General features: G+C 40.4%; 1 protein-coding gene across 9 annotated transcripts in view; it reads right to left on the bottom strand.

Moving 5' to 3' along the window:
- LOC143865505 (disease resistance protein At4g27190-like) overlaps positions 1–3,946 on the bottom strand; it is a 28,654-nt gene extending 24,708 nt beyond the window's left edge. For 7 of the 9 annotated variants that reach the window (XM_077375834.1, XM_077375838.1, XM_077375839.1 and 4 more), the window contains exon 1: positions 3,685–3,938. The gene's annotated coding sequence lies outside the window, so the exon portion shown is untranslated. Of the gene's footprint in view, positions 1–3,684 lie in introns of all 9 variants that reach the window. The other 2 variants (XR_013241910.1, XR_013241909.1) reach the window with 1 other exon arrangement.
- Between the last annotated feature and the right edge of the window lie 15,525 nt (positions 3,947–19,471).

Genomic DNA, 19,471 nt, shown 5'->3' with positions numbered 1-19,471 from the left:
TTTAAAAACAAAACTTTTTCCAATAAAAATAACCTTTTTATTGTAAACCCGGACCTCGGACCACGGTTCGGCGAGGCGTGCGCGCGAGTGTGTTTTGAATATGAACTTGTGTTCATACAAAAGCTAGGCACCCAACGAATTCCATGCCCCTTGAAGGCCCAAGCCTTTCTCCAACTCTCCACCTTATATTGGTGAGAGTTTTCTTCCCCGTGAGCAATGTGGGACTATTTGTCTTAGCCTTTAGATGAGAACCACTCACACACACTCCAAGGTTTTAGGTTCAAGTCCCAAATAAGAAAAAGACACTTGCTTTTGAAAACAACAGGGAGACTTCAAATTCTGAATCTTCCCTCCAATTTTAAAGCAAAGTAAAAATACCTTTTTGCCTTTTTTCTTTTAGAAAATTCAACAGTAAGCAAAAGAGATTTTATTAAATTTGAAACTATGATGTTAATTAGTGCAAAATGTTTTTGGAGGATTATTTAGGGGAGTGGTCCCCACTCAAATTCGTCCATCACCTTTTGTGTTTTATTTTTGAAATTCAAATTAAAAGTTAGATAAAATCTAGATTGATAAAAAGTAGGGAAGCTAGAGGGATAAAGAGAGATGGAGATTAGATAGGAATTTGTTTTTTATTTAAACTAAAAGAAAGTGGAGATTTTGTAGGACAAAATTCGTCCAACTCACATAGAGAATTCGTCCAACATATCTCTCCACTTTAGGTTCATTGAATCTAGACATTATTTTAAACCAATTTGTAAAAGTGATAAAAACGGATGGGGTTTTTGTAGGGATTTTACAAACACAAACTCTAGAGTAGAAAATTCGGGCAACTCATCTCTCTCACTACTCACTTAATTTCTGTCATCACTTTCATCCTCTACTTCAAGATCTTGAGTAAAACTAAAAGAACAAAAAGCTCCATTGGTTTTTCGTTTTCCCCTTTGTTTCTGATCTATATCAGAAGTCTTTCAAGAACAAAAGTTGTGTTTCACCCCTTTGTGTAGGGGTGCAACTCGGGTAAGGTTGGACCTTGTTGAGGCCAACCCGAACCCAACATGAGAAACCATATACTCAACCCGAACACGAACCAACCCGTGTTCTGACCCAATAAGGTTCAACCCGACCCAACCCGAGTTTTTTTTTTCCTAAAAAAATGATTAAAAACCATTAATCGAAAAAAATGATTAAAAACCATTAATCGAAAAAAATGATTAAAAACCATTAATAAGGCCCGGGGGTGAAAACCCTTCTAATAGCTCTGGATCTACCATTAATCGAAAAGCGAATATAAGATCGGACTGGCATCCAAGGGTTTCTAGCCCAGTGAGGGTTCATAACAAAAGTCCTCAGTAAGGTTCAGCCACTTTTGATCAATTTCACTCAGAACTCCAAGTCCCCACGAAGGCCTTCACCCTCATTACCACTATGACGTTGGGGTCTTCGGAAGAACGGTTCCCCATAATTTTGGGCTTCGAAAACAATTGGTAGAAGCAGAAGCTGATTTTTCATCTAATAAAAGTTAATCCCAAAATATCGCATTAATTCAACATTTGGGGATTGTGATGAGAAGGAAAGGAAAAGGAGCACCCCATCTCACGGGCAAGGACACTCAAATTAAGAATCGAGCCACCTAGAGCAATGGGTGAGCCCGAACCTAGGAAAAGGGGGGCCCGGGCCCTGCCGGACCCATCCTTATAAGATGAGGCTCGTGCTGACCACCCTTTGAAACAACTCCTTGCTTCATTTTCTCCGTCTGTAGGAATAAAAGGAGCGAATTTCAGTCCTTTTTTAGCATCCATTTCTCCTTCAAGATCCATTGGAATCCTGCTCTCATTTTCCCAGTAAAGACCGATCACCGGTCGAGCGGAGCCGATGCTAACCCCTTCCGGCCCCTGCTGAGAATCTCGACGCAGCTCAAAAAGTGTCATATCGGGACCTAGGACCCGTTATTTCCTACGTGGCGACTATGTAAAGAAAGAGACATGCCTCCCATTCTCACAAGACCTAGCACGCCTCTTGAAGGTATGCCTGTTATATTAAGGCCACATACTTTCCCATGCAAAATAGCATATACTCAAAAAGGGAAATGCCCGTCTTTTTCCCTCGGATCAACCAACAGGAAAGAACGAAACAAAAGAAAACATAGAGCCATATACCAAAACGACACAAAAGAAACAAAGGTCACACATGGAGGTGGATAGAGATTGACGCGCCCGTGTCTCCTTCCCTCTCCGCAGCGGTTCCTTCCCTCATCGGGGCCGGGGTGCAACAGTCGGCACTCGTTCTTAAGGTGGACTATAGTTTAGATTGACTCCTGATCAGTGTAGGTTCCAATGCTATTGTTAGAATATTGTATCCGACTGCAACTCTATGGTCCATTGACTACAGATAGCAACCTTTGGCCATATCAAAAACCCGTTCAATCATGATCTAGTCGTTATTTGACTATTTGATCGCTATTGATCTCCAATGGTGGTTCTGGTTGGTCCTAATCATTGGTAAACGTATGATCGTGATCTTGTGGTCCATATCCCACCCGCTTGAGTTCCGGCCAATGACTGTCATCTGGGAGACAGTTACCCGATGAGAACCATTTATTAGTGACCGATGACACTCATCTGGGAAACCAAAGATCGATGAAACTTATCTGGGTACGATCCTGTGGTCCATATTGCAGCCATCTATGAACGATCACATCCGAACACCATATATGATCGTATGATTACTTTAATCGATCAGGATCAACTCTGATTATTATCAATGGCCCATATCTACTCGGAAAAATTTAAAGTGCCTAATTGAGGTTTGCGAGGATGCACAAAAAGCGCCGCTATGCACTTCTAGTATCCTACAACCAACTGCTTTTGCTGGGCATTGCACCGTCCTATGGCCACCATGCAAAACTCACTTTAAATAAAGCCAGAGCTAGGAGTAAGAGATGCTATATAAACTCCTCAACAATGTGGGATTAAACGTGTAGTCTCTATGAGCCTTTTGCGAACTCACTTTTTAAAAAGACTCATTTCCAAAAGGCAAAACTCCTATTTGATATTTGTTTTTAAAATATTTTCAAACAGATTTCATGAAAGGCAAGCTCCATTGCTAACCTTTGGCCAAGGCCACGCTAATGTTAGAAACTTTCGCCCAGTTCCTGGATACTCATTATTCACTACCTGTAACATCCATTTGTCTTTTTTGACTGCCTTACCTTCATCTATGAACCTCTTTACAATTTACTAATATCCAAAATTCAGATTGCTCGAAATATTTGATTTATTCATGTTTAAACTCTTCTACTGTATTCATATTTCACATAGATTCATCTATTTAAAAGAAATAATTTTCAATAATCTACCTCAAATGAATCCAAACAAAATCACTAATTTAATATTTATCTTAGTTTTCTATAGGTGATAAAAAGACTAAATTCAATCTCAATATATGGGAAAAACCACCCAGGTGTTCTTGGGTTAGAACAATCGGACAAATATACAATAAGAATCCATTACTCTTGAAAGAATCAAGATTGGAGTGTCATGAGATGATTGTGAGAACACACAAACACTTCATTACATGAAAAGGATAATTAAGTGAGATACAAATCTGAAATACAGAAATAAGAATTCAAACAACATACAATATGAACTCAAACAACATACAATATGGACTCAAACAACATACCCGATTGTCCTGGTTAACAAATGCAATGAGAGAGAGAGAGAGATGAATGATCTTAAGGTTGCTTCTTCAAATGATCTTTATAAAAGAAGTGAAGGGAGATAGATGCCTTCAAAAAGAGTAAAGTTTCTGGGTGTACGAAGAACAGAAGATAGCTTTGAATGAGTGGATGAGCTTGTCTCCTCAAAGATAAGGCTGGAGGCTTAAAAAGGTAAATTCAGAGCATCACTTGATATTTTCGATCAGCTCACAGCAATAACTGAGGAGGGAGAATCTCCTGAAGTCAAGGATTTATTTAAGTGACCGAAATATGGGTCATATTTTGAATAACGAAGGTCCCAATGGTCAGATTTGGGTAAACAAAAAAATTAACCGCTTAAACACACATTAAAGAATGTCTTTTATTATCTTGCTTGATCAACGGTCTAGAATCATCCAATCATGGTGGAACCCGGTCAATATTCAAGACATGGTATGGATGGGTCCTGGATCACAATCTGATCTTATTAGATGATTAAAATTAATGACGGGTTAAAATTATCAAATGAAGGTAGTCCAAATATTATTTATGGAAATAAATCATATGGAACAATTACCAATGGGGGACAAACATTAGGAGAAATTATCAACAGACCCATGCTTTTCAAAAATTATCACAAAAGAGGTCTTGCCATTAAAAGCTGGACGAAAATGCCCTTTGGCATTTACAACACGTTTTAACCTTGTTTTTTTCTTCTTCCCTCTTCTTTTACTTTTCTATTATCACCCTTTTTTATTTTTTACCCTACCAGTCATCTTCCTCCTTGTTCAGCCACCATTATTGCTAGCAAATCTTGAAAACTTGAATGTTGAGTTCTTACCATCTATCTCTCTATATCTAGGTTTTGTTTTTCTTTTCTTTTTTTAGGGTTTTGCACTATTTTTCATTCCTCTGTTTCTGATTTATCTTGTTTAGAGTTTAAGCGGTTAGTATTTTAGGGTGTATTCTGGAAATAATGCATGGATGGCTTCACTCACTTTTTTGGAAGTTGATGTAATACATGAATGGATCGCTACACATTTTTTGATTTACTTAAATTGTTTTTTGTAATACACAAATTGGGATGTAATACATGAAGCACATTTAATGAGAACAACATCCATTTCTTTTGTTATTTCTATCATGAGCAGAATTGTAATGCCATTAGAATAGTTGCTATAGGTAGGGGGTTTTGTAGCAGAAGGGGTTTATCAACTCTCTGGAAGGGGTTAGTAACTCTCAAAAGTAGGGTTAACAATTTTCGAATGAGCTTATCAAGTGCTTGAAAATTGGCCGAGGGTACTGGAGTTTTGGAAGGGGGTTTTCAAGTCTCTAGGATTGGGGTTATCTAGTATAAAAATATAGGGTTACTAATTTCTGAATGAGGTGATCAAGTCCCTGAAAATTAGCCAAGGGTACTGGAGTTTTGGAAGGGGGTTTTCAAGTCTCTGGGATTGGGTATCTAGTATCAAAAATGGGGTTACCAATGTCCGAATGGGCTTATCAAGTCCTTGAAAATTGGCCGAGGGTACTGGAGTTTTGGAATGGGGTTTTCAAGTCTCTAGGATTGGGGTTATCAAGTATCAAAATTGGGGTTACCAATTTCCAAATGGGCTTATCAAGTCCTTGAAAATTGGCATAGGGTACTCGAGTTTTGGAAGGGGGTTTTCAAGTACTTGGGATTGGGGTTATCTAGTATCAAAATGGGGTTAGCAATTTATGAATGGGCTTATCAAGTCCCTTAAAATTGGCCGAGGGTACTGGAGTTTTGAAAGGGGGTTTTCAAGTCTCTTGGGTTTGGGTTATCCAGTATCAAAATGGGGTTACCAAATTCCGGATGGGCTTATCAAGTCTCTTATGAACAAGTTTTTACTTCCTGTTTTTTTTCACTCGTTCATTTTCACCATTTTTTTTCTTTCTACCCTATGATTCAACTTCCTCATCCTCCATTGAAAGGGAGAAGGAGAAATGCATAACCCTAAAACAAATGAAAAACAAAACCTAGATTTAGAGGGATAGATGGGAATGAACTCACGTTTCAAGTTTTCGAGCTTTCCCGCCTCCAATGGTGGCTAAATGATGAAGAAGATGACCGGTAAGGTAAAAAAAACAAAGTTGAAAATGAAAAAAGGAAAAAAAAGAGGAAAAGAAAAGAGAAGAGGGAAAAGTGGAAAAGCAAAACGTGTTGCTTAAAAAAAGGGCATTTTCGTCCAGCTTTTAATGACAATACCTCTTTTGTCCCTCATTGATAATTTCTGAAAAGCATGGGTCGTGTTGATAATTCCGCCTAATTTTTGTCCCCTATTGGTAATTGTTCCAAATCATATTTATAACCTATTTATGAAGTTGTAGTTGTACAAGCTAATAAAAAATTATAAAGAATAATTTTGGTTGGAAAGATACCCGAACAAGTGGGTAGCATAAAGCTTCTCATATTATGAAGCCTCTATCTAATTGATCTTCTTGGCGGCCACCACTACAACAATTTACCCATAAATAACGGGGAGATGAAATTACACCCCTAACTATTGATAAATACACCCCTTTCTCTCTTTTAAACGTCTTTCATTAAGGAGGAGTGTATAAGCTTGTGAAACTAAAGTTATTGTCATAGCAATAATTAGTCGTAATTTTTGAAGAACGAAGGTCCCAATCAATGGTCAGATTGGGGTGCAGAAAAACATGAAGCGCTTAAACACATATTAAAGAATGTCTTTAATATCATGCTTGATTAACAGTCTTGAATCATCCAATTATCATGGGACCCAGGTCAATATAGTAAGGATGAGTCCTGGATCACAATCTGATCTCATCGGATGATTATAACCGTTGCTTCTTTATACTTTACCCTCCATTTGATGGCAAAAAATTAAAAGGTTAGAATTATCCAGTGGTCTATTGCTATATTGATGGGTTAAAATTATACTTCACGGTCCTCCCTAAACAGCTGTTAAAGGTTATTACAGTAAACCCGGACGGGTGTGGCTCTTCGGCTAAAGTCACAAGTTTGCTCCCCGGAGACGAGTGTTCGAATCCCACCCGGGCTTACCCGATGCGGGTGGTCTGCGGGTGCCTGTGCAGATCCGTAGGGAATAGTTCTACCCCCGAAGGGGGTGGGGACACCCTTCGTCATAAAAAACAAAAAAAAAAAAAAAAGAAGGTTATTACAGTTCACAAAAGTTCTCATAAGCCAATTTTAAAAGAAAAGATAAGCTGAGTTTGTGCTATTATTAAACATGGTTGTGCCGATATCAGTTGCTTTTGCTTTTTGGTAGACCCGGCAAGAAGTGACCCTGACCCGCCCGTATTTTCCGGGGTCCGGGTCTGACCCGTTTTAACATGACCCGCGGGTCCACCGACCCGTAAAAACTGGGCCAGTCCGGGTGGACCGTGGACCCGTGGGCCCCTGCGGGTGCCTGTAAAATAGAGGTTTTACGCGTTTTAAAATATAGTAGCTGATTTCTTTCTCCGAAAGTTTCTTCGTAATTTCTCGGGCCTCATCAGAAATGATGTCACATCACCTTTATTTTTATTTTATGTTTCCACGTGTCACATCATGCTGCATGATCGATGATTACGAAGATGTCTTCAACTTCTCGACCCTTTTCGAGATATTTTCAAGCTAGGGTTCCATGTGATTTTTTTGGCCTAAGATTCTCATTCCATCCCTTCAATGGTCACATCATATGCTCATGACTCACGAGGCTATCCAAAAATCTCATTGATATCACGAATGTTTTTATCCTTCTTTATTAAAAATCTAGCTGTTAAAGGAGACCTTAATGTGGGCTCTAGTTAACGGTAGTGAATGCACCACACAACAAAAATATCTTAAAAAAAAAAAAAAAAAAAAAAGGGGTGACCCGCGGGTCGACCCGGCCTGTACGGGTGGGCTCTTGGTCTATGATTAGTGACCCGTAAATTTTACGGGTCATTTTTGACACGGCCCGTTTGACCCGAACCCGTACAGGTCGGGTCAAACCCGGCCCGGCCCACCTGTTTGCCAAGTCTATGTTTTGGGGGTATTTTAACTTTTGATACTGACCGTTGATATTTAGAACCATCCGATACTTTTGCATATTTCTCCGTGTTCCAGAGCATTCTTCAGAAGAACTACTTCCACATATGAGAGGATTTCCCACAATACTAAAAAGAAGAAAGAGAAATGTACGAAAATTTTACTACAAAATTTTATTTACATGGTTCTCTAAACGTTTCTCGGTAAAAAAATGTTCTTTCCTTTTATTAGAGGAAAATGATTTGATTATGGTTAAATTGAAGATCCCTTTAAGTTAAAATTGAATAGGCTTGGTTCACGTTATCTTTTTTCATGTGAAAAACAATAAGAAAATTTTAGAAATATTTTTCCTTTCTAAACTTTTTCAGAAAATTCCGGCAATCCAAAATGACCCTGACAGTGGATTGCAGAAAATTTCTGAGATAGTTTCAAAAGGAAAAATATTTCTAAAATTTCCTGCAAGCCGAAAAATACAAGATGAACAAACCCTATTCAATTGGCACTGGGTCTACCCTCCAATAGCAATGGCCTCTATAACATCACCATCCCTGAAATTATTTCTACCTGCCTAAGAGATCGCACACAATGCCCTGTCACTCTTCAGCATTATTATTACTGACTGCAGTACGAGATCTAGTGACCACTATACAAGATCCTATATTTCCCGGCTGCGAAATTTCTCCACTTGAGACGACACACAGTTCATGACTTGTCACATCGCCTCTCAAGATCATACATGCATGATCTACGTCTCAAGTGATATACATAATGTCACGTCATCGTGACATCACACCAATGAACAAGGAACTATGCCCATAAAAGGGAACCCTACACTCCACATTCGGGGCTTCTGGCTTCTCCCATAAGTAGAGCATAACACACGAACTCCACACCCAGGTGCACGTATCCACCCGAGCTGCTTACCGCTCGCTCACCTATCTCTCTCCCTCTCTTTTGTGTTTAGCTCTTATTCTGGTGCTTCCGTCTGACTTGAGTTTCGAAGGGTCCATCGGAGTTCCTACTCTGCGTGGTCCTTAACCTTTAGTCTGTGAGTGTAGGCCACAGGTCGAAGCAACCTCGCTTTTGTCAAGATCAAATAGAAGTCAAGACCAAGTGTATCAGGACCATTCATTTGCTTGACCGAATTTGAGCAACATCAGATTGGCCCCCACCGCGGGGCCTCTACATTGTATTTACGGTAAGAAATGGTTGAATACTAGCCTCAAAGATTAATACACTAGGTGCTAGAGGAGTCCATGGACGGTCCACTCGTCCTCCTTCGCTTGCTCCTTTCTTGATGATTTAACATTATCATGGCCTCTACCATGCAAACGCCTGACAAGGGCAACCAAGCTACCTGAAGCGGCGTACACTTGGTATGCCTCTCTCATCACCAGATCCATCGGCTCTTTTCAAATGTTGGGTGTGTCATTCGTCGATCATTTCATCTCCAGCTCAGAGTTTCAGGTGACCTCATCCTCTCTAGCGACCCTCTGATAGAAAAGGGCAAACCCTTGAAAAGTTATGTTACTTGAGCGGTCCCTACAAGCAAGTCAATAAGCACATCAAACAGGAAGATCGCACAGGAGGAAATGGGACCAAATCTTCTCCTAACCAACCAACGAAATGTAGAAACAATCCGTCTCGATCATAGCATCCACCCGCACCAGAGGCGTGAGGCCTCCAGCCGACCAAAAAGTTACACCCTATTGACCGCGACTAGAGAAAGCATCATGTAGGAGATAGACCAAGAGAACCTTGTCGAGTGGCCCATCAGACTCCGCTCAATAGGGCTGAGGTGGACAAAAGCAAATATCGCCAGTTCCACAACAGTTATGGACATGACACTGAAAGCTGTAGACAGGTGAAAGATCAGATCAAGGAACACATCCAACTCGGATATCCCAAGAAATACGTGACGACGAATTCCCGTGGGCGACCATGACACTAGCACCTCAATGCCACCCAATGCGGCCCCCGTGCTCAACTACATTTCCAAGCATGCTCCCTGCGTGCCTTCGCTCATTTCACCTTTGACAGCGCAGTATTGTGGTCATCAACGATGTGTGCCCCCTCTCCCTTTGGCATCCTTGAGGACCTGCATGAAGGGCAGCGCCGCATAATGTTGCTAAACTAATCAATAAGAAATTGAAGGCATTAGCAAATGTTGTGTTGGTTAATACAAGGTTAACCAAGAGCTTTTAGAATGAAGCATTGTTAATTGATTGTGATAGATTGGATAGAATAACTCTTATGAATTTTATATGACTAACCTAACTGAAGTTAACTCAAAGAATGCAATTATAAAGCAATTGACTCTAGTACCCTAAATTAAGAAGAGAAGGTTAGGAGGGTTGGGTATTGAATACATATTCAATTTAAAGTAAGTGTATAGTTTTTAAGCTATAAAGCATAATGTCCGATTTGAGATCAAAACAATTATTGGACTTAGGGTGAAATCTTATTTGAGATTATGTCTTCCATATCCCAAAGTTGATAGGTTTTAACCCTCTTTTAAAATCTTCATTGAAGCCACATAAAGATAAAGAGGAGACAATAAATGAAATTGGAATAAACAAAAGGGAAAGGAAAAGAAGAAATATAGTTCTGATTTTAAAGTTTATCTAGTATAGAAAATTAGATACTCTCTTGAAACTTCCACCTTAAATTTAAGCATAGAGTCTTATCTTCAAAAGTATGAAGAGGATAGAAAATCTCAAGATTCTATTGTGGAATGGCAATAATAATTGTTAAATAGACTCTATTATGGGAAGTTCTTTGATTTATCACATAGGTTGAAAGTGGATCTTTACGAAAAGATCAAAATGTGGCAAACAATGGACTTATTTAAAGAAAGATTAGTTGATAAAAGATTAGCAAAGGGAAGCCAAAATCAATTACTTTGGCAATAAGGCTTCAATTGTTAGCATTAAAACCATTAGAGTAATAATAACCATAGTATCTATCCATAAGGTCCATATTTATTAAATGGATGGTAATATAGTATCTCAAATAGCAAACTTGATGATGAAACATATATGGAACGACTTGAAGGTTTGATTACTTCTGATAGAGGAAATAGAAGTAATATGGTCTTGATCAAGTATACAAACAATGGCATGGAAGATAAGACAAGGTTATAGTATCAGATGATCCAATGATACTTGGTGTAGTAAATGTGAAGATAGCAAACTTAAAGGTGATGAAGTTGTTATCAAATAGTTATTTATATGGATGACACGCTGAACTTTGGTATTGACAATTAGTATTTAAGATGTCAAAGCATTTTGTGATCAAAATCTGTCATGAAAAAACATTAGTGTCTGCAAATGTGATCTTGAGTATTGGCGGTATGAGAAAGAAATAATCACATGGTTTTGTCCAACATGTAATATACTGATCAAAATTTGTCATGAAAAAATAATGGTGTTTGCAAATATGATCTTGAGTATTGGTGGTATGAGAAAGAAATAATCACATGGTTTTGTCTCAGCATAGAATATACTCAAAAGTTCAATCATTTTGAACTTACAGCAAGTTGTATACTTTTGGGACATACATAAAGTAAAAAATTGTAGAACTGATTCTAAATCTAAGTATACCAAAGTATTGGTAGTTTAATGTACGTCTTCATAGGTGGTAGACTTGGTATAATATGCAGTAGGTTAACTTAATATGTTTACTAGTAATTCAGGTCAGTTACACTGGCATGTATAGATTTTGAAATGTCTACACTTGCATGTACAGATTTTGAAATGTCTACACTAGTAATTGGTAGTTTAATGTACGTCTTCATAGGTGGTAGACTTGGTATAATATGCAGTAGGTTAACTTAATATGTTTACTAGTAATTTAGGTTAGTTACACTGGCATGTATAGATTTTGAAATGTCTACACTGGCATGTATAGATTTTGAAATGTCCGAAAAGAATTATGAAGTATCGATAAATCTATAGTCAGTATCCTATAATGACAAAAGAATATGAAGATGATAGTTGAATAACTGAGCACACATGAATAAGTGAATGGATATGCACTCATGGTGGGGTTCTATCTCCCTTGTCTCTAAGAAGTAAGGATGCGTACCTAATTCTACTATTGCACCAGAATTTGGTGCATTGGCTTTTTGTTATAAAGAAACAGATTGGCTAAGGAATTTATCAATGAAAATTCTAATTTGGCATAAGCCAATATTACTTATGTAACGATAGTGACTATTCTATCGTGGGCCTATAACCAAATGGTAAGCCCGGATATATAGGACTTGGGAGTAAGGTTATGTAAGACAGTTACTTATAGATAATGTAGTAACATATGATTATGTGAGTTCAGTTGGTTGAACAATAAAGAGAGATCTCGCGAGATGGTTGGTGTTTTAAACTCCATAAAAGGGATGAGTCTAAATCCAGTAACAAATGATCGTCAATGATGGAAACTCAATTCAATGAGTCCAAGTACATGATATGGAGTGATTGTAAGCACTATAATATTATGTAAATAATATCCCAAGGGAAAGTGCTTGGTACCTGTAATGTGTAATAGAGGAGACTGAGCAAATGAGATCTTAATAGGCTTATAGCAAGGTTTTTAGAGTGCTATAGTCATATCAGCAATCTTAATGAGCCTACCTATGTGAGTGTGGAAGTGGTGCTTCTTCTATGAGACCTCGCTAGTCTCCAGAGCATTCATGAAACCGAGATATTGACACATGGTCAATACACATGTGGGCTTATTAAAATCACCTGAATAGATGTATTTCTTATGTGTAAAATGTATCAAGTTGGCCATATGGAATCGCTAGTTCAAAGGCATGTGTCCTATGCCTTTATGGTCAACTTTGATATTTTCTCACTATGTGAATGTTCAAATCGTAAGATACCTTCATCCATTCATTAGAGTTTCAAGTATGATAAAATGGTGGGGGATTGTTAGAGTATTTTCAATATAAAAGTTCTTTTGAAAAGTTTTTACAAATAAAATTGTATTTTATTTGTAAAGTGGATGCTTTTTGAAAGAGATGAAAAAGTACTTTTGGGAGATCAAAACATAGTCCCACATAAGAGTGTAAATGGATATTCGAAAATTTGATTACCATCCGCATCCGAATCGGTTTAAAGCGAATATTATTTGAATCCGTTTCAAGCATATATTATCTGAATCCGTTTATGAGATATCCAGCTCTTAGTGGATGCGAATCTGGTAAATGGTATATCCGATCCGTTTAACATTCGAATCCGAGAAGTACATCCTTTTTATTTATTATTAATAATATCATTAATATTTATTTTAAGTAATGACACACTATCTTTTGTTTCTAAAAGAAAAGTGAATCTTCTTTTTAGAAAAAAAATGAAAACAAAAAGTGTTTTGGGTGGGGGAAATGGAGTAATCTCTCATTTTAAGGGCATTCTTAGAGTTTGACATGGCTTCTTTATGAAGCAACAAATGTCGGCAGTAGGATGAAAGAGACAAATGGATAATGGTGATTGAAAGAAGATGGCATAGCTTCTAGAGAATTCTAAAGCAAAAAGGCCATCTAGGTCATTGATGGTAAATGGACGGCTCGGATCAATTTTCCAACTTAGGGTTATATAAAAACCCAAAATGCAATTAAAAGAGGTGACGTCTAAGGTTTATAAAAAGAGAAGCAAGAAAGAGAAAAAAGGAGGAGGCCGAGACACCATCTCCGGCATTCCTTGGCGCCCCCAACCCCCAACGCACATCAAAATCTACCACCACCCCTCCATCACTGCCAGTCACCTCCATCTCTAACCCAAACCCCATCTTCATCCCCATTTCTCTTCATCTTCCACCATTAGCACTCCCACTTCCCCTATTCAAAATAACCCAAACATATTCCATCATATACAAAAAAAAAAAAAAAAACCCAAAGACCACTGCCAACACCATCCATCCCCACTGCTTCTCTCTCTGCCTTTGTTTTAAAAGGAAGAAGATGATCTCATATATTTTAGGGTTTGGGAGTTAATTTTGAGAAGAGAAGGTAGATGTCTGGTTTTAGGGTTTGGAATATTCATTCGAGGAGTAAGAAGGAGAAGAAAGATAAAGTGCTGCAATAAAATGTTCGAATTTACTGGATAAATGGATACGGATAATATCCGAATTCGAACAATATCCACTGGAATCGAATTCGGTAATAGATATTAAATATCCGTCGAATTCGAATCTGAATCCAAATTCGGATAGTGTATACTGTAATCGAATTCGAATTTAGCCATATTCGCTTCGAATTCGATCCGTTTACACCCCTAGTCCCTCATTAGAAACTAGAAAAGTTTGGGAGGAATATTTAAAGTTTTTCGTACCTCTCTCTCTTGCTTTGTTGCACAATGAGTTTTGGCAAAGGGTGGACCCGGAGGATGGTGCAATGTATCGGACGTGGGTAGTGGACTGTATGGGGCCCACCTAGGTGTGGGATTGGGTGGGACCCAGCCTGATATGAGACAAAATTTAAAGGGCCTTGCCTAATGTGTTCCATCATCTCTGGAACTTTTGGGGTATTGGTAATGTACCTAACATTTGGTATCCGAGCCGCCACCACGTCATGTGTTCAAGTCACAGAAGGGGCGACTTGTGGAGAGGACTGTCCGCCATGGATGGTGGATTCAGAAGCGTGGTGGTATGTTATGGTCCTGAGTGGGGGCCCACTTAGGTATGGGACTGGATAGGACTCAGCCTGGTATGGGACTGGTTTAAAGAGCCTAACGCATGCCATCAGCTCTGGAGCTTTTGGCATATTGGTAAGGTACCTAAGATAATCATCTCTATGTATCTATCTCATAGGTGAACTTGCAAATACATAAGCCACTCATATTGCATGCATCCAATGGCATTGTTAAAACAAACGAGCTTTACATACATTCAACACAAAACCTAAGATACGATGTAAGAGAACAAACCAATTCCTGCATTGGCCTTTTTTTTTCTAAGGATGAATGCTGTATCAAACAAATCTCTCTCAATCACCCAATCTTTTGTCTTTCCTCCTAGTGAAACACTGCATATGAACCAATGACGACACAGGCAAACTACAACGAAAACCTCTAACGAGAAGCCTTGCAACATATTTTTTTGAAAAGGGCAACAGAATATATTATATATATGTAAAAAACAGAACCGAGGTGGTCCTGAAGGAACAAAGATAATACAAAGATAGCAGTACAATAATTCAAGGAGGTAGATAGTCAAAGCACTCAAACGCGGCCCGAAAGACTCCTTTCTTGGCAAGGCTGTCTGCTTCCGCATTGGCTGATCTCCTTACATGGCGAAAAACTATTGAGGAGCCCTTAGCTCTGTCCTCTATTTCCTCTAAGAGAGGCAAAAATCGCCAAGGGGGAGAAGCGTTACCCGAAAGCCAGCGAATAACATTTAAGGAATCCCCTTCGACGATAATTTTGTCGCACTTTAGACGAGGCATCGAGAGAAGCCCGCTATGAACGGCTCGGACCTCTGCCTCGTTTGAGTTTGCCACTCCGATAGGCCCCGAGTAAGCCCAGAGGACTTCCCCTTTGTGGTTTCTACATAACCCCCCTACTCCTGCCATTCCTGGATTGCCGATAGACGATCCGTCAAAGTTAAGTTTCAGGGACCCCGGAGGAGGAGGAATCCAGGAGGGGAGGATTTTCACTTTGGTAGCCGATTCCAAGCATATGATTGACCATCCTTCCCAGAGGTCGAAAGCTGAAACAAAACGAAACAGGGGAAGGCTTCGAGCCCAGGATATGACCGCAGCTATCAACTGAATATAAATCCAATAGGGAGATCTAGCCTTCCCTTCAAAGATACGAGCATTCCTCTCTTTCCACAAGAACCACCATGAGGCCAGGAGACACATCTTCCACAGCGTTCTGCCTTTCCTTTTCCAAGGAGTCCAGGCCCAACTCTGAATGAATTCAGCCATAGAGTTGGAGGGGACCCAACTGATTCCAAAACGAGAAAAAATAAGACCCCAAATATGGCGAGCGACCTTACAGTGTATGAAAAGGTGGTCAATGGATTCCCCAGCGGATAAACATAGAGGACAGTGATCTACCAACCACATTCCTCGTTTCCTCAAAAAATCTATAGTTTGAATGCGGCCCCAGCTAACCGACCACCCAAAGAAAGCAACTCTCGGAGGGCAAGATTGTCTCCAAACCGAGTAGGACACATGCTCCACTAAAGAAGGGATCAGATGGTTATAAAAAGATTTGACTGAAAATATCCTCGAAGGATTCCAAATCCAAATCCGACGATCTACGCCCGAAGACTTGATGAAGCAAGAATCCAATAAGGAGAGGAGGGCGCTGTAAGAGTTTAACTCCCTAACAAAGAAGTCTCTGCGAAACTTAGGAGACCAAGCCACCTTCCCATGTTCCCTTGCAAAACATTCCGATACCCAGGCCTCTTTCTGAGATGACACGATGAATAAGTCAGGAAACATCTCTTGAAGAGGAACGTCCGAACACCAAGGATCCTGCCAGAACCGAATCCGATCCCCCCTATATACTCTGAATCGGACGCCAAGAGCAAATAACGACTTCAACTTCAAGATGTCCCTCCAAACCGTGAGACCTTTGAGTTTAAAATTATCAACAGAGTCCCAATGCCCATGATCTGAACCATACTTACTTCCAATGACCCGGACCCACAAAGAGGATTGTTCTTCGCCAAATCTCTACAGCCACTTGCCCATAAGGGCCTGGTTAAAACTCTGAACCCTCCTGATACCCAAACCTCCATTTTTAGTAGGCAAGCAGACCATACTCCATCTAATCAGGGAGACCCCCTTGGAAGACCCTGATCCGCCCCACAGGAAGCGTCTCTGAATTTGTTCGATGCGTTTAGCAACCGAGGCGGGACATTGAAAAAGAGATAGAAAATATATCGGCATATTGGATAGAACGGCCTTTATAAGCACTAATCTACCTCCTTTGGAAACCAACCGGCGCTTCCAGGTGGCCAAACGTCGCTCAATCCTTTGAATAATAGGAGCCCATAGGTTGTGTTTCGGTCGACCCACACCAAGAGGAAGACCCAGATAGGTTGTTAGAAAGACATCTAATCCACACCCCATGATTCCGGCGAAAAATGATGCATCGCTCACAGAAACGTTGATCGCGAACAACCGAGATTTTGCGAAATTAGATCTTTGACCCGAAACCATCTCATAACAACGAAGCATAGCTTTAAGGTTAAGAATCTGGGATATGACCGGAGAACAGAACAGAAGAGTGTCATCTGCAAACTGAAGAAGCGATACTTCCACCTTACTCTCGCCAATAAGGAACCCTTGATATAGCCCCAACTCACTTCCTTTTTTCAGCATTCTGCACAGTGATTCGGCCACAATCAGGAAAAGAAAAGGAGAGAGAGGATCGCCCTGCCGCAATCCTCTAGAAGATTTGAAGAATCCCTTTGCTGATCCGTTGATGAGGACAGAAAACCAGGCGGACGATAAGCAGTTCCGGATCCACCCTCTCCACCGACCCCCAAAGCCCATACGACCCATGAGAAAATCTAATGCTGCCCAATCCACTCTGTCATATGCCTTCTCCATGTCAAGCTTGCATAGAATGCCACCTTCCCCCTTCCTCCGATAATAGTCAATGGCTTCATTGGCTGTTAAAGAACAATCAAGAATTTGTCGGTTGCTTATAAAGGCACTTTGACAGACCGATATAATTGAAGGAAGAACCACTTTGATACGATCCGCCAGAACCTTTGCGAGGACTTTGTAAAGGCTGCCCACCAAGCTAATCGGGCGAAAATCTGAGCTTTTTGTTGCTCCTTCAATTTTTGGAATGAGGACGAGAAAAGTTGCACCTGTCCCTTTGTCAAGGATGGCTCCCTCAAAAAATTCTATGAAGAATCGAAGAATGTCCGATTTTACTGTTTCCCAGCAAGTTTGAAAGAAAGCCAAACAAAAACCATCGGGTCCAGGGGCTTTATCTTTTGCCAGAGAAAATAGTGCTGATCGGATTTCCACCTCAGAGAAAGGGATTTCCAATCCGGCTGAGTCTTCCAGGCTTAAGCTAGCAAAACAAATGTCTTGAGGAATTGGGCGTAACATCCCATCAGCTGAGTATAAAGATCTGTAGAATTCAATAATTTCTTCAATAATTCGCTCCTTGTCAGATACAATCTCCCCCTCCACTTCTAAGGATTCAATTCTGTTCCTTCTTCTGCGAGCACTAGCCATGGCATGGAAGAAGGCTGTGTTTTTATCTCCCTCCAACAACCACTTGACTCGAGATCGTTGGCGCCAAGAGATTTCTTTAAGCATCAACAACTCTTTATGCTCTTAAATTAATCTTCCTTGTTGCTCATAATCCTCCGCCGAGGCCAAACCACTCTCTGCCAATGTATTTATCTCCATCAATCTGTCCTCAAGAATCCTCTTCCTGCCTTGGTCCACTTCTTTCTGCTCCTTATCCCACTCTTTTAATTTCCCCTTAATGAAGCGTAATTTTTTGCCTATAACTACGTCCCCTGGACCTTCAAAGACGCTTTCAGACCACCATCGGACTAAGAGAGCCTCCATTTGGGGATTTTCCAGCCAAGCTAATTCAAATCTGAAGGGGGGCGGGCCCCAGAACTCCATTTTAGGAGACAAAAGGAGAGGGCAATGGTCGGAAACTGAATGGGGTAAAGCCTGCTGATAGACTTCAGAAAGAATTGCCAACCAGTCACCCGAGAGAAGAAATCGGTCAAGCCGACTCCGGTTCGAACCTCTGGCCCAGGTGAAAGAGGAGCCACCCAAAGGTAAATCTGCGAGCTCGTTGATTGCGATGAAATTAGCGAAAGATCTCATGCCCGCAGTGACTCGCTGACCCCCAAGTCGATCTCTTGATCCTAGAACTTCATTGAAATCCCCCCCGATACACCAAGGAGCGGAACATAGGCGTCGCGTCTGATTTAATTCTTCCCAAAAAAGACACTTCTCAGAGGATGACAAAGGACCATAGACTCCTGAGAAGAACCAGACTGAATTATCATTGCATTTTCGGAAAGCAACGGAGAGAGAGAAAACTCCACGCCAAACATCCGTGCTGTCCCACAAGACTGAATCCCAAGCCACCAAGATGCCCCCCTGAAGCTCCTTTGGATGCTAAGAAAGCAAAATTCCAGTCAGTATTGAACCCCATGCTTCTCATATCTATGTTACGGATTTGCTCCATCTTTGTTTCCTGAAGACAAACAACCTCAGGGCGCCGATGTTTAACTAATGCTTTGATTTGAATTCTTTTCTCCCGAGAGCCCAAGCCGTTTATATTCCAGGATAAAATCTTCATTAACAACTGTATTCCGATGAATTCCTCCCCGCCCTGATACCAGACTTTCTTCCTTTTTTCTGGGATGTGAGACCTTTGCTATGCGATCCAGAATCATAATTGATATCCGATTGAAGTCTCACCAATTCGCGCTCCGTGCGTTTCAGGTTTACTTCGGATATGGAAACTGGAGATGACACTCCAGCGACCTCCCGTAGTTCTGCCGCCTTTATGCTAGACCTATATTCCTCAACGGGACCCGGAAATATTAGACCCAGATGAGAACTAATGTGCATGGTATGATCCACCATCAATTCAAGCACCTGTTGGGAAGAAACCAAGCCCGAGTCATTCCGTGGAGGGACATAAGAGAGTTCTGAGTCACAAGGCAGGAGCTGAAAATCCGCCTTGCTACACCATCTCAGTGGACAAAGATGGGAGAAACTTCCAAGCGATACCCTGACGAGCGAGCGAAAAGAC

The sequence above is a fragment of the Tasmannia lanceolata genome, unplaced genomic scaffold (assembly GCF_043159265.1).
Source record: "Tasmannia lanceolata isolate RefF3 unplaced genomic scaffold, GAP_Taslan_0.1 ptg000081l, whole genome shotgun sequence".
NCBI lineage: Eukaryota > Viridiplantae > Streptophyta > Magnoliopsida > Canellales > Winteraceae > Tasmannia > Tasmannia lanceolata.
The sequence above is the reverse complement of the archived record's forward strand: the minus strand, read 5'-3'. Positions and strand labels throughout refer to the sequence as shown.